Source organism: Podarcis muralis, chromosome 3 (genome assembly GCF_964188315.1).
Source record: "Podarcis muralis chromosome 3, rPodMur119.hap1.1, whole genome shotgun sequence".
Classification (NCBI taxonomy): Eukaryota; Metazoa; Chordata; class Lepidosauria; order Squamata; family Lacertidae; genus Podarcis; species Podarcis muralis.
Window position 1 is genome coordinate 72,089,274 of NC_135657.1, and position 15,373 is coordinate 72,104,646.

The 15,373-nt window shown below is 44.0% G+C and overlaps 1 protein-coding gene across 1 annotated transcript in view; it reads left to right on the top strand.

Moving 5' to 3' along the window:
- Positions 1-15,373, top strand: part of RTN4IP1 (reticulon 4 interacting protein 1) — a 107,617-nt gene that overhangs the window by 12,365 nt on the left and 79,879 nt on the right. Inside the window, exon 2 of the mRNA XM_028723082.2 lies at positions 5,352-5,446. The gene's annotated coding sequence lies outside the window, so the exon portion shown is untranslated. The remainder of the gene's footprint in view (positions 1-5,351; positions 5,447-15,373) is intronic.

The following is a 15,373-nucleotide window of genomic DNA, read 5'->3' on the forward strand; positions in this document are numbered from 1 at the left end:
CTGGTTCCCCTGTGGCTAGAGATTTTAAAAATGCGTGGAAAAAAGATGCTGTAGTGATGAATGTCAGCCTCAGTGGACCCTTGCATGACCAGGTCAGTCAATACACAGAGTGGGGGGGGGGCTGCTTGCAGCTTTCCCAATAATCTGCCACTCTCTCAGTACTCATCTGAAGAGGAGCCATGGTTTGGGACTCTGAACTTGGCCCTAAGGTCAAGGGCTAGCCCTAGCTAGGTGGAAGAATAATCCAGGTCAGAAAAATGATTGGGTGAGGGACAAATTTTCACACCTATTTTTCCAACTTTTCATTGAGAAAATGGCACAGAGAAAAAAGAGCTAAACTGTTGGGGCACAGTCCTGATCTGAACCCTCCTCCACTGGCTGTTACTAGCAACACTTTGAAAGGAGTGGAGGTGCATTCACAAATCTCCACTATCGCATTTGTTTGGGCCTTGAACAATACATGATCTAACTAGTTCAGGATGGAGAGTAAGCAGCACACATTTCAGCTGGAACAAACTGGGGGAAGGGAAAGAGAGGTGCAAGTGAACAGTTCATTATGCTAATGCTAGTTGCTAAGTGACCTTGATGAATTGTCACACAATAGAAAATAATCATTTAGGTTAATGCAGCAAAGGTCAGATTCAAGCCCAGTGCCTTGCCATGCATTTATTCTAGTCAGGGAGCTGCTGATGTTATAGCTTTTCTGTTTTGTATTTACAATCATGTCTCTGTTGCCTGATATTGATCAGGTAATTGAACAAAGTTCATATCTTTTGATTGGTGAGCAAGGAAAGTGTCAGGAATCTAAAAGCTGCTGGAAAGTTTGTACAGTGTACCAAAACTTTGTAGAGTGAGGATGGCAGATTTTGCATTGAGGCACCTGGAATTGAGAGAGAGAGAGGTGGATCTCGCGGGAACTTTGGAATTGCTTCCAGTCAGACAGCAATGCTTCTTTAGTGCATTTATTTACATCTGTTGAATGCAAAAACAGTTCTCCCATGTTTGGTGTATTGTAAATGCATACGATCTACGCATACACTGGGTTATTCTGGGCCATTGGGACTTTTGCGTGGTACATACAGTTGCTTTTTCATTTCGGATAATCTCTGATGGGAACGACACACGTAGGAACATAGGAAGCTGCCTTACTCTGAGTCAGACTATTGGTCCATCTATATCACTATTGTCTGCACTGACTGGCAGCAGCTCTCCAGGATTCCAAACTGGGTACATTGTACTCAACCAGAATTAAATGGTAATAAGAGAAAAAGTTGTGTGTTTATTGCAAGATCTACATAAAAGCTTCACAATCTAAGTGCTTAGTTTCAGTGAGTGTTCTGTTCTTTTCATATGTTCTTAAGGATGGTAAGCTAAAGCAGCAAAATATTATTTTTTTGTGACCAGTAGTATTGTGCTGTGCCTGTATCCATTCCCATATGTGATCAGTGCAAATGCTATATGTCAGAGATGGGTGACCTCCAGATGTTGCTAGACTGCAACTCCTACCCTCTATGACCATTGATCATGCAGGCTGGGGCTGATGGAACCAACCAGCATCCTGGTGGGCCACAAGTCCCCCATCTCTGAGGTAGACTGTGGCTGCTTACAGATGACCTGTTTGTTGAGCATTTACTCTGCTTTAACTGTGGGTGAGGTTAGAGAACATTGTGTCAAGCCACACTTTCCTGTCACTTTCATAATGGCAAAAGGCCTTAATCCAGGCATGGCCAAACTTGGCCCTCCAGATGTTTTGGGACTACAATTCCCATCTCCCCTGACTACTGGTCCTGTTAGCTATAAGAGTTGTAGTCCCAAAACATCTGGAGGGCCAAGTTTGGCCATGCCTAAAATCTTGTCACATTCTTGCTTCCATGCAGACCATAACCTTCTTAAGGTAGGTACCTGAGAAGGCAATAACATTTTAAATAATTTTGCAGAAGTGCATTATTTTTAAGCTAAATCTGTTTACACTTTTACACCATATAAATGCTTCTCCCCTGTCCCCAGATCAACTGCATTCCTTGGGCCGCTGCCAAGTACTAATAGGCAAAACAGAAACAGTTAACATACTTGGACTGAAAGCTGCGATGCTCCTGGAGCTTCAGTAATATTCCAATTTCATTCCCCACCACCCAAAAAAAACGAGACTCATTTGAATGCTCCATTACTTCCAGAAAAAAAGTGAAAGTCAACTCAAAGTTCAGTCACAGGTGCCTTTTGCAATCAAAACACAGAAGCAGCTGGACGTTTGTTTCCCTAATATTTTTAATGGCTGCTTTATAGTCGTATGTTGCTTGACATTCAGATTGTGTACACATTACCATTCCAGTGCTCTCCCACTGCTGGTGTCTGAAACCGAATACATGTGGTGTTACCCTCAGTCCATAAGTATCCTGTAGCTTCTTGATAAATACTCCTGTTGGATCAGTGGCGTAGCGTGGGGGGTGCAGGGGGGGCTGGCTGCACCGGGCGCAACATCTGGGGGGGGCGCTCGCACTCGCAGCTCTCTGCCCCTACCTGGCTCACTCACTCCACGGGTTAGGGGGCGCAAATTACTTGCCTTGCCCCGGGTGCTGACAACCCACGCTACGCCACTGTGTTGGATGTTCTTTCCCTTGTACCAGCTTCCATTTGATTCATATATGTAGGCCGTGGTTTTGTTGAGGCGTGCATGTTTGAGACAGCCATTGCACATGCACAGATGACAGCTTCAGCGGGGGAAGGGGGGAACAAACCAGGTACTGAGCATAGAGTGAAGGCACCTCTACCCCCTCTCTGTTGTGAACAGCAGTGTTTATAGCCTCAGTTAGTGATGCAATTCTTTAGTTACAACTGCACATTGCATTAAATGTGGCTTTACAAGTGGAACAAGAACATGGCATTCCAGTTGTAGTCAGACTGATTTTAGTTCTGTTAGGTGACTGTGTTCAGCAAACTATAAGGGCCTTTTTCACTTGAGTCAAAAAGTATTCTGCCATGGAGGTTGAGGAGCTGGTTAGACAGCTTTCCCTTAATCTATTCTACATATGTATTGATAATTCAACCCCAGGGAGTTATGAATAATCTGGAAAGGCACTTTTTCATAACAGGGGCCCATCAACAATAGTAAACAAGGCTGTTAATTTCCTCAGTTCCCTCCCAATTAATTCAGGAGGAGTGGGGCTGTCTGTCTGAAGTAGTATCATAGTGCTTTAAACGTATAGTGTGAATGTAGACTAAGTAATACAGTACTCAGAGTAGACCCATTGAGATCCTTACATTACAAGTCAATTGATTTCATTGGGTCTACTCTAGGTATGACTTTGTAAGATATCACCCACAAAATTTATACTGTTGTATTTCCATTGGGATATTTCAAATGATTTGTGCCTATTACATCTTCTGTATATATTGTGAAAGATACGTTTGCTGTTTCTTCAAACACAATTGCATAAGCATCATGCACACACAGGTGGTCCAATCCTATGCAGACATAGGTGTGTCTGTTGATTTCAATAGCTATTGGTGTTCTCAACTCTGTGTAGAATTAAGATATTGGTGTATATTATCCATTTGTAACAGGTGAAGCAGCCCCAAGTCTTTTGGTGAAACATCCCACCCATTTCTTGGAGTTGGCAGTCCTGCCTGAAGATCACAAATAATTTCAATCTGGTGATTGCTGAGAATACTTAGTTTCACCTGCCTGTGAGCTGGCTTTGCAAAGCTTGTTATGTTCCTCATTCCTGTCAGGTGTTTTTCCAGTTTCACTTGGGAGGTCTTGGCAGAGTTATTGCTTCTTGCTTTTCCCTTGTTCCTGCAACTGAAGTGTGACAGGGGAAAGGAAGCCAGATTGGTTCACTCCTCCATGGGGGTGAGCTGTAGCAATAGCAACACCTGATAACAAATCTATTAACTGGACCTGTAAAAAGAGAAGATTTTTGAATCTGAAACTTTGCCAACATAACTTAGGTAACTGTTTTGTCAAGCCATTCTAAACTTAACATGTTTTGCTACATACAGGTACAAAATAAGTGTATTTTGATAATGTTAGAAAAAGTACTATAACTGCATTTGTATTTCATTCTTTATCCAAGCAGCTTAGTGTGAAATAACCTGCCTCATATAACCAACATACTTAACTCTAATTAATGCATGAAGGGGTTATTACCATAGAGTAAACTGTCCTGCCAAGCTTAGCTAAATCCACTTCCTTTCACCTTGGGAGGAACTAGGTTTGAGCTGGTTGTTCAACATGGCTCTCACCAGCCATTAAAGGCACTGGCCAGGGGCTGAGGCACTATGGGCTCCTGGATCTATTTTTTTTTTTTTTTGAAAGGGCTGCCCCCCCCCCCCAATGTTCAGAGGGCCCCCTGCGCATGGCGTCAGGATGTGATGTGATGTGTAGACTCCCTCAATCTTCCAGAGAAGCTGGTGCCTTTGTTAGCAATTCTTGCTATACCAAAACTTTGGACACCTTAAGTAAGCTAAGTATTAGTTCCCATGCAACTCCTCTGAAACACAGGAATCTGACCTTCAAAGAGTTTGTAAGTAAACAATTTTTAACTTACCAAATTGTTGTATTTTCCTATGCTGGGGAAGAGGGAAACTTTGGAAAGAAACCTTTTAAAGTAACGTTTTGGAACTTTAAATGGCATATTTTAAATATCTAATAGCCTATATTTCCATACTTTGTTGCATGTTTTGTGATTTGAAATCTCTGCTGGGGTTCTCTCACCAAAGAGTAATTCTCCCTATTCCCCCATCCAATAATTTTGGAAATTATAGTTCACAGAGCACCCTTAACAAATTTTTCCAGGATTCTTGGGGGGTGGGATATGATTTCCATGTACTTCAAATGTATGGTGTGTACACGGTCCTAATGAGCTTCATGGGTGAACACTATGCAATCTCAAAACGCATTGCTATAAATTTGTTAGTTTGGACAGGAGAGGGTTAATGGAGTCAGATGGGCTGCTGGAGAGTCTTCCTTAATAGTCAGCATTAAAGTTGCCAGGTGCCCCTTTTGTTAGGGGAATTACAGGTAAAAGGTCCACACAGGCTAGAAAACACCTGGAGACACCTCTGGATAATGAGGGCCATTTTGACACAAACAAAAAAGCCTCCCCCCTTCCACCAACCAGACTCCCAGCTGATGTTATCCAGGTCTCCATGGGTGCCTCTAAAGCATGGGTAGGCAAGCTGAGACCCGGGGGCCAGATCCAGCCCAATCACCTTCTAAATCTGGCCCGTGGACGGTCTGGGAATCAGCGTGTTTTTACATGAGTAGAATGTGTGCTTTTATTTTAAATGCATCTCTGGGTTATTTGTGGGGTATAGGAATTCATTCATTTTTATTTTATTTTTCAAAATAGTGCAGCCCCCCACAAGGTCTGAGGGACAGTGGACCGGCCCCCTGCTGAAAAAGTTTGCTGACCCCCCTGCTCTAAAGGGAAGCCAAGGAAACAAGGTAAGAGTTGTGGGAGAGAGAGAATAACAGGAAGGGACAGAAGGTTTACTTTTAGCTCTGGAAAATGGCTTCAAGGGGGCAACCTATTATCTGAAGATCTGATATGAATCAAGGGATTCTGCTCTTGGAGTGCTTAAACCAGTGACGAGGAAACTGGCCCCCCAGATGTTGTGAAAGTTTAGTCCCACAACATCCAGAGGGACATAGGTTTCCCCATCACTGCTTTAAGCTGTTTGCCTTCACCTATGCTCAGCACAGAATCATAGAATCTTGGAGTTGGAAGGGACCCAAGGGCCACCTAGTTCAACCCCCTGCAATGCAGGAATTTCTATATTTAGGATTACAAAACTCAGCAAGTCTCCTGTGACTTTGAAAAGAAACCAAGCGTGGGGCCCCTGGAAGTTCCTCCCACTCATAGAAACAGAGCGAGTGTAATAGTACCTTGCAAAATAAACATGATGGTTTGGGTGGCTATAAGGCTAAGCTGTGAATCAGGAAGGTCATGGTTCAGGAGGCATCCTTCCCGCTGCCTGCCATGAAGTCACTAGCAATGCAAACAAACTTAGAAAAGAAGTGGAGTGGTTTTGGGAAGCTTGCTCACCATGATCTTGTCAATCAAGCATGCCTAATGCACATCTTGAATGGTTCCGTTCTGTCTGGAGCATGTTGCCCAGGCACTCCAGTATTTTCTCCTTTACAGTCAGTTCCCCGCCCCTTTCTGTAGGCTCCGGTATACACTCAAGCTGCACTGCTTTTCATGGTATTTTCAGGGCATCTGAGGGTTTTAAGAATCTGGCCGCATTCAGCAGCTTCTGATGCTGTTGTTGGCAGAGCTGAGAAAAGCTCAGTCTTTTCCAAGTGCTTTGTTGCACGTTTAGGCAAACCAGTATCTCTCATCCGCAAGCCGCCTCCTGCTTCCCCAGTATGGGAATAAATACTGTACAGTATTTCTTTGCAGGTGTATTCTAGCACTGTGGAAACTTCTCTGCTAAGTATTATCATGATAGCTTGAGATCAGACTGCTGATCTTTTGGAAGCGTCTTTAAAATCCAAGCTGCTGGACTGAGCATAATTGCAAATTTGACTGTCAGTAGAGGAATATTGTGAATTTGTTCCCGGAACAGTTGCCAGTGTTGTACTAGATGCATTTCCTTATCCTGGGTGAAGCAAAAGACGTTCAACAGACAAAGACGGTTATGTGCAGAGAGGGGGGTGTAATTTGGTAGCATTCCAAGCAGACCTGAGTAATGTCAAAGGCATCTCATTAAACCGGATCTCAGAGGCAGGTTTGGCATCTCATTTCCATTCTTTTGGGTAAAATATTCTGCTCCAGGATCAAAGGATGTGCTTGTTTCTCTAACATATCTGTCTTTGGACAGTTGAGGTATAAGAGCTTCTGAAAAGAGGCTTATTGAGCCCCTTAAGCATGAAAAACCTGTTCACACTCCCAGGAAAGGAGAGTCTCCCTTGAGCAACAGTCTGCTATAAACTGCTCTGGTGGCTGCCATTCAAAAAGGAAAAATGGGCTTCTACAACCCATCCTGGGTCAAAGCTGCTTGTGACGTTGACTTCTGGTGGCTCAGATTTTATCTTAGAATAAGCAAAATGAAGCAATAGAGGCGAGTGTTTCAGGAAAATGAAATAAACATCAGAAACTCAAGTGCTTACCTGGACTGGTGTTTTATGGGTTTTTGGAACTGTTGTGGACAGTTGTTTTATCTTCCATATTTAAAAACTGCTTTTCCTCCAGGGAAGCATGCAAAGAGGTTGTGATCATCCTGTTGTCTTAGCAGGTTCATGGGCAAGGAATTGGTAGTGGATTGTGCCCAGGCTTTTGAAACCGCTTAGGTAACAGTCATGATAGAAGGATACTCTGGTAATGTAATTTAAGGTGTAATAGTACAGCCCTTTAAGCAACAGAGTGAGCATACAGGGGCCAGTGTGGTGTAGTGGTTAGAGTGTCATACTAGCACCTGGGAGACCAGGGTTCTGTTCTCAACTCGATCATGAAGCTCACTGGGTGACCTTGGGCCAGTTGCTGCCTCTTAGCCTGACCTACCTCAAAGGGTTGTTGTGAGGATAAAGTGGATGAAGAGAACTAAGTACAGTGGTACCTTGGGTTACATACACTTCAGGTTACATACGCTTCAGGTTACAGACTCTGCTAACCCAGAAATAGTACCTTGGGTTAAGAACTTTGCTTCAGGATGAGAACAGAAATTGTGCTCCGGCGGCACGGCAGCAGCAGGAGGCTCCATAAGCTAACGTGGTGCTTCAGGTTAAGAACAGTTTCAGGTTAAGAACGGACCTCCAGAACGAATTAAGTATGTAACCAGAGGTACCACTGTATGCTACCTTGAGCTCATTAGAGAAAAGGTGGAATGTAAATATAAAAAACAAGCTAATTAAGTAAATGAATAACAGCTGCATTATATGGTCAAAACAAAAAAAATTCCTTGCAGTAGCACCTTAAAGACCAACTAAGTTAGTTCTTGGTATGAGCTTTCGTGTGCATGCACACTTCTTCAGATACACTGAAACAGAAGTTGCCAGATCCTTCTATATAGTGAGAAGGTGGGGAGGGGTATTACTCAGAGGGGGGTGGGAATGGGTGATTGGCAGATAGCTGTGATGAGCCTGTTGACGACTATTAACGACTGCAGTAGGTCTTACAGGAAAAAGCAAGGGGTGAGAAGGTGAAAAATGGCTTTGTCATGTATAGTGAGATAAGAATCCAATGTCTTTATTCAGTCCAGGTGTCTCCATGGTTTTAAGTTTGGTAATGATTTGCAATTCAGCAGCTTCTCTTTCCAGTCTATTTCTGAAATTCCTTTGTAGTAAAACAGCTACTTTGAGATCTTGTATAGAATGTCCTGGGAGATTGAAGTGTTCTCCTACTGGTTTCTCTGTCTTGTGATTCTTGATGTCAGATTTATGTCCGTTTATTCTTTGGCGTAAGGTTTGGCCTGTTTGTCCAATATAGAGAGCTGAAGGACACTGTTGGCATTTGATGGCATACACAATGTTAGACGATGAGCAATTAAATAGTCCAGAGATGGTGTGTGTGATGTTGTTGGGGCCAGTAATGGTGTTGTCCGGGTGTATGTGGCAGCAAAGTTGGCATCTGGGTTTATTGCAGGCTCTGGTGCCAGTGTCCGTGTTAAGTCTGGTTGTAGTATTATTGTGGGTTAGGAGTTGTTTAAGATTGGGTGGCTGTCTGTAGGCAATGAAAGGTCTTCCTCCCAGAGCTTGAGAAAGAGAACTGTCATTGTCCAGGAGAGGTTGTAGATCTCTGATGATGCGTTGTACTGTTTTAACTTGGGAGCTGTATGTGATGACTAGAGGAGTTCTGTTATTTTCTTTTTTGGGTCTGTCTTGCAGCAAGTTCTCTCTGGGTATCCGTCTGGCTCTGTTGATCTGTTGTCTAACTTCATCTGCTGGGTATTTTAGTTCTAAAAAGGTTTGCTGTAGATCTCTTAGGTGAGAGTCTCTGTCTGTAGAATTGGAACAGATACGGCTGTAACGTAGTGCCTGGCTATAAACAATGGACTGTTTGGTATGTTTGGGATGGTGGCTAGAGGCATGTAGATATGTTTGTCGGTCAGTTGGTTTACGGTATAAGGTGGTGTCTATGCGCCCATCCTGTATTTTTATAGTAGTGTCCAAAAAATGTATTTCTTGCATAGATTGATTCATTGTTAGGTTGATTGTGGGGTGAAAATCATTGAATTTCTGGTGGAAGGTGTTCAGGGTCTGTTGACCATGTGTCCAGATGATAAAAATATCATCAATGTATCGCAGGTACAAGAGAGGTTTGAGTTACCCACAACAACTTCAAATTCGGTGATGACCTGTTCCTTCAGATCAGCGGCACAGCAATGGGCACCCGCATGGCCCCACAGTATGCCAACATCTTCATGGCAGATTTAGAACAACGTTTCCTAAACTCCTACCCACTCAAACCTCTCTTGTACCTGCGATACATTGATGATATTTTTATCATCTGGACACATGGTCAACAGACCCTGAACACCTTCCACCAGAAATTCAATGATTTTCACCCCACAATCAACCTAACAATGAATCAATCTATGCAAGAAATACATTTTTTGGACACTACTATAAAAATACAGGATGGGCGCATAGACACCACCTTATACCGTAAACCAACTGACCGACAAACATATCTACATGCCTCTAGCCACCATCCCAAACATACCAAACAGTCCATTGTTTATAGCCAGGCACTACGTTACAGCCGTATCTGTTCCAATTCTACAGACAGAGACTCTCACCTAAGAGATCTACAGCAAACCTTTTTAGAACTAAAATACCCAGCAGATGAAGTTAGACAACAGATCAACAGAGCCAGACGGATACCCAGAGAGAACTTGCTGCAAGACAGACCCAAAAAAGAAAATAACAGAACTCCTCTAGTCATCACATACAGCTCCCAAGTTAAAACAGTACAACGCATCATCAGAGATCTACAACCTCTCCTGGACAATGACAGTTCTCTTTCTCAAGCTCTGGGAGGAAGACCTTTCATTGCCTACAGACAGCCACCCAATCTTAAACAACTCCTAACCCACAATAATACTACAACCAGACTTAACACGGACACTGGCACCAGAGCCTGCAATAAACCCAGATGCCAACTTTGCTGCCACATACACCCGGACAACACCATTACTGGCCCCAACAACATCACACACACCATCTCTGGACTATTTAATTGCTCATCGTCTAACATTGTGTATGCCATCAAATGCCAACAGTGTCCTTCAGCTCTCTATATTGGACAAACAGGCCAAACCTTACGCCAAAGAATAAACGGACATAAATCTGACATCAAGAATCACAAGACAGAGAAACCAGTAGGAGAACACTTCAATCTCCCAGGACATTCTATACAAGATCTCAAAGTAGCTGTTTTACTACAAAGGAATTTCAGAAATAGACTGGAAAGAGAAGCTGCTGAATTGCAAATCATTACCAAACTTAAAACCATGGAGACACCTGGACTGAATAAAGACATTGGATTCTTATCTCACTATACATGACAAAGCCATTTTTCACCTTCTCACCCCTTGCTTTTTCCTGTAAGACCTACTGCAGTCGTTAATAGTCGTCAACAGGCTCATCACAGCTATCTGCCAATCACCCATTCCCACCCCCCTCTGAGTAATACCCCTCCCCACCTTCTCACTATATAGAAGGATCTGGCAACTTCTGTTTCAGTGTATCTGAAGAAGTGTGCATGCACACGAAAGCTCATACCAAGAACTAACTTAGTTGGTCTTTAAGGTGCTACTGCAAGGAATTTTTTTTGTTTTGACTATGGCAGACCAACACGGCTACCCATCTGTAACTGGGATTATATGGTCAGTTATCTAAGATAATTAAGAACAGAAAGCCTAAGGGCCTTAGTGCATATTTTGTGCAAATTTTTGAAATTTGGCCTTGGTGCCATTAAAAAAAAAATCAGCTTGAAAAAAGATTAAAGGAGATAAACTATAGGTGTGGCCAGTCCTACTATTAGGCAGAGTGAAGTTGCTATATCAGGTATGAGATTTGGGGGGACATGAGGTGCTGGAGGACATAGCTGTGGGTGCCACATGCTCTGCCCTGTGCCCCCTGCAGCCCTCAGGTCCAGTGGAGGGGTGCTGTTCTGTCACCAGTGTTGTAATAAGATCCCACTGTCAATCTAATCCCCAGACATGGGAACCCAAGTGGCTGCTCTGCAAAGGATCACTGGCACCCACCCACAATGTAATGTTCCTTGGTAAAATGCAACACTCCAGCCATCATTTCCTGTCTGTCCCGTTAGCCTCCCAATATCAGCCTAGGAAACTCCTTATCTAACTCCATTATTCTCATAATGCAAGTAGTAATGGGGAAGATTGGGGGGGGGGGGTCAGCAGTCCTCAGCATTGGGACTGGTAGGGTGGAAAGCAGGGAGGCCAACAGTAGCTGGAGCCGGAGCCAATGAGGGGGGGAAGCCAGGTAATTTGGTTTTGTCCCCATCTTCCCTGCTGCCTTCTACAAGGGCAACACTGAGGCTAAGAAGGAGAAAGCTGACAACCAGATACTGGACAGTAAATAAGCCAGTGGGGGCTGGCAGAGGTGAGGCAGAGGTTGGTGGGGCGGTGGGAGAGCATTTAACACCTTAGTGTCTCATTCTCACCCTCACATTCTGCTGAAATGTCAGTGGAGGATGGTGGAACCTAGACCTTGCGGGGCACCTGGTGCTGGCACCGAGGCAGTTTCAGTCCTCTGCTCACTTCTCAGTTAAATGCATAGCACTGTGTTTGTAGCACCACTTATGGCATACTTTGTTCAGTGGTGCTCTCTCAAGTCTGTAAAATAACAAAGGAAAACTGCCAACTACTATGAGATTGGTTTGTAATAAAGATTCCTTCTGAACATAGCAATTACTATTATTTATTTAGATTGCATTCTATTTATTGACTAATAGAGACTGTCCAGTCTGCTACCTGTACATAGATTTAAGAAGTCTGTAAGCACACAGGAGCTTACCTAGAAGTTGGTTAGGTTGGCCTCCACCAAGGGCACAGGCCTTGGGGTGGGGCAAAAATCATGCCTCTCCACACCGATACATCTCCTTGCCAACGGTGCAAGGGACAGGGAGGGGGGCGGCGCTGGTACAGCTCCTTGCCAAGGGCGCCCAGGTACGCTTCTGTAAGCACACAATGAAGTACATGTGGTACCCATGAGTAAACAGTCAAGGGCCAGTTTGAGCTGGACTATGTGCTGCTTTGGTTCTTGGAAATGTTGTTTTTAAGAGAACTGGAACTTAACTAAAATTGTCCAGCTGGTTAACTTTGAGGAAACAGTCTCTGAAGCCTTAATAGTAGATAAGATGTGGGAGATCAGTGAATTGATCTTGTAACATTCTCTTAAAAAACAAACTAACCAGGTGTGTTTCCGTGTGTGTGTTCTGGAAAACGAGTTCAGGACTTTCCCCCCATTTACCATTTCACCAATCTAAATCATGTCCCTAAGTTCCTGGGGAAAATACCACCTCATTACTAAAATTATGTTGGTGGCTCGTTTTAGAATGTTGTTAGCTATACACTAAAACTCACTCCCACCACTCTAGCCCAGAGCTTTCCCAACTGTGTGTTGTAACACAATAGTGTGTCGGCTGCAGTGTGTAGGTGTGTCACACAGGCACTCCCCGTGCTCCTACTTGCTTTGCTATGTAACTGCAGTTCAACAGAAGCAGCCATTTTATATGATTGAAAGTCAAGACAATTATTTCCACTCTCCAGCAAACAGAAAATAAAAAATAGTTGCCCCTGGCAAAGGGCCACAGTATTGCTTCATGGATGGCTTCCTGCTGTGCGTTGATGAAGTCCTTTCTTCTTCTGGTTTGATAATAATTAAGTCCTACCTGGCTGGCCACTGTAGGAGAGAGTGTATGGGACAGCAAGGCAAAGTACGTCCTTTTATTTCTTTTCCTTAATTATATTTTTATTTCCATTCATAGAAAAACAGGATATACAACAGTAATACCAGGAAGAACAGGCAGGCAGGCAGGAAGAAGGCAGCAAGGAAGTGTGTGACCCATGTAGTTTCTTTCAGGTCAAGGTTGGAATATGTTCTCCTGCTCTACGCATCCTGTACTTTGTTTATGGCTAAATATTATTATTATTATAATCCATCAGATTTCACTAAGCGCTAAGTGTTCCTACAAATGGCAATCCATTAACAGAATTTCTAAGGTCAAACAGCAAGGGTGGAGCTTTTAAAAAATGTGGTATTCAACAGTTTCGCTCAGAGTAGACCCATTGAAATTAATAGACCTACCTTGGTAATGCCCTTAATTTCAGTGTGTCTGAGTAAAACTAAGTTGCATACCACCCAGTATCTGTAGTTTAATGATACAGTCATACCTCGGGTTACAGCCGCTTCAGGTTGCGTTTTTTCGGGTTGCAGACCGCCGAAACCCGGAAGTACCGGAACGGGTTACTTCCAGGTTTCGACGGTCGCGCATGCGCAGAAGCACTAAATCATGCTTTGCGCATGCGCAGAAGCACCGAATCGCAACCCGCGCATGTGCAGATGCGGGTTGCGAACGCTGTGGGTTGCGAATGTGCATCCTGCATGGATCACATTCGCAACCCGAGCATCCACTGTACTTTGCTTTTCTTTTTAAATAAAAAAAAAATGATGAGAAACTTAAGCTGTAATTGGAAGCAGAATATAAACGGGAGAGAAAAAGAGGGGCTTTATATAAAAGGTTGCTGGGAGGTAGATCTCTGGGTGATTTGAAAGGAATAATTAGGGAAGGAGGTAGACAACCAGGAGTGGATTTTTGTGTGGAAGGACGATTCACACCCCGGCCAGCACCTCTTTAATCTACCCTCGGGCAGGAGATCTAGAAGTATAATCGGTCGTACCAACAGGCTAAAAAACAGTTTCTATCTGTGGGCTGTTAGGCTGCTGAACGGAAAATAATATAGTGCAACTGACTTTTGGGGTTGGTGACTTGTGCGACAAGCACACAGAGTGCAATGAGATTGAGTGTTTGTGGGGGGGGGGGAGGGAAGCTTGGTTAATTTCATTGTAGACAGGTTGTACATGGACAATAAAAGTATTATGATGATGATGATGATGATGAACTTGAATCTGGAATCGGTCCCAAATCCTGGGCTGCACATGTGCTCAGAGGCACCATGTTTCTCAGTTTTGAGTGTATGCTTGCCTACCTGATCCCAGTGGTGGGCCTTGGGGTCTCAAATTTCACCAGAGCCCTTTGCGATGCCAAAATTCCATGCTCCCTGCCTCTCTTACTCCTTTCTGAATCATAGTTGCAGTGTCCCCTGTGGCGCCCTTGAGTCTTCATAACCACTGTGACAGAACTGGTTGGTTGTGCTCCCCTAAATCCACCTCTGCTGATCCATTCTATGGTTCTTTTTCACCTGGCTCTTGTTGATAGATCTCAGGAGTAGTAGATCCTACAGATCTGAAATCTGCCCACCCCCATTTTATATCCCTTTCTCCTCATGCCATTCCCCTCCCTCATGACTGAAAGTGCCTCTCTCAAGCTTCTTTTACTCTAAGACACAGATGGGGAAACTGTGGTCCTTAAGGTGTTGCTGGCTCTCATCTGCCACCTGGTCCAGCCAGCATTGCCAATAGGACAGGAATGATTGGAGTTGTAGTCCGGCAGCATCTAGAGAACCACCAGTCCCTTGGCCTTGGCCCTGGGGGAAATGTGTGGGTACCTTTTGAAGCAGGGCTAGTTGCTTGGTAAAAGAGTGGCAATTGTTTTGATCCCTATCCAAGGTTTCCCAGAGATTTGTCTTCTCAATTAACATTTTCTAGCAGCCACTATCTTCTCAATGACATATTTAGCTGGGGGCGGGGGGGGGGGGGAGGTTTGTCAAAGGCTGCTAAGCAACTATGGAACTTCTGTGACAAAAGGTAGCACACCAGGAGCTAAGTGCAAACATTAAGCAAGGCCAACTCTGTTCAAGTGTTCCTAAAGGGCTGCCATCCAGCTGAATGCACTAGGACAGGGGTCAGCAAACTTTTTCAGCAAGGAGCCAGTCCACTGTCCCTCAGACCTTGTGGGGGGCCGGACTATATTTTTTTGGGGGGAAATGAACAAATTCCTATGCCCCACAAATAACCCAGAGATGCATTTTAAATAAAAGCACACATTCTACTCATGTAAAAACACCAGCCAGGCCCCACAAATAACCCAGAGATGCATTTTAAAGAAAAGGACACATTCTACTCATAGAAAAACACGCTGATTCCTGGACTGTCCGCGGGCCGCATTTAGAAGGCGATTGGGCTGGATCCGGCCCCCAGGCCTGTTTGCCTACCCATGCACTAGGAGATAAGAGAGAACTGTATATCTGTGGTCGGATCATTCTTACTAACTTCTCTGTT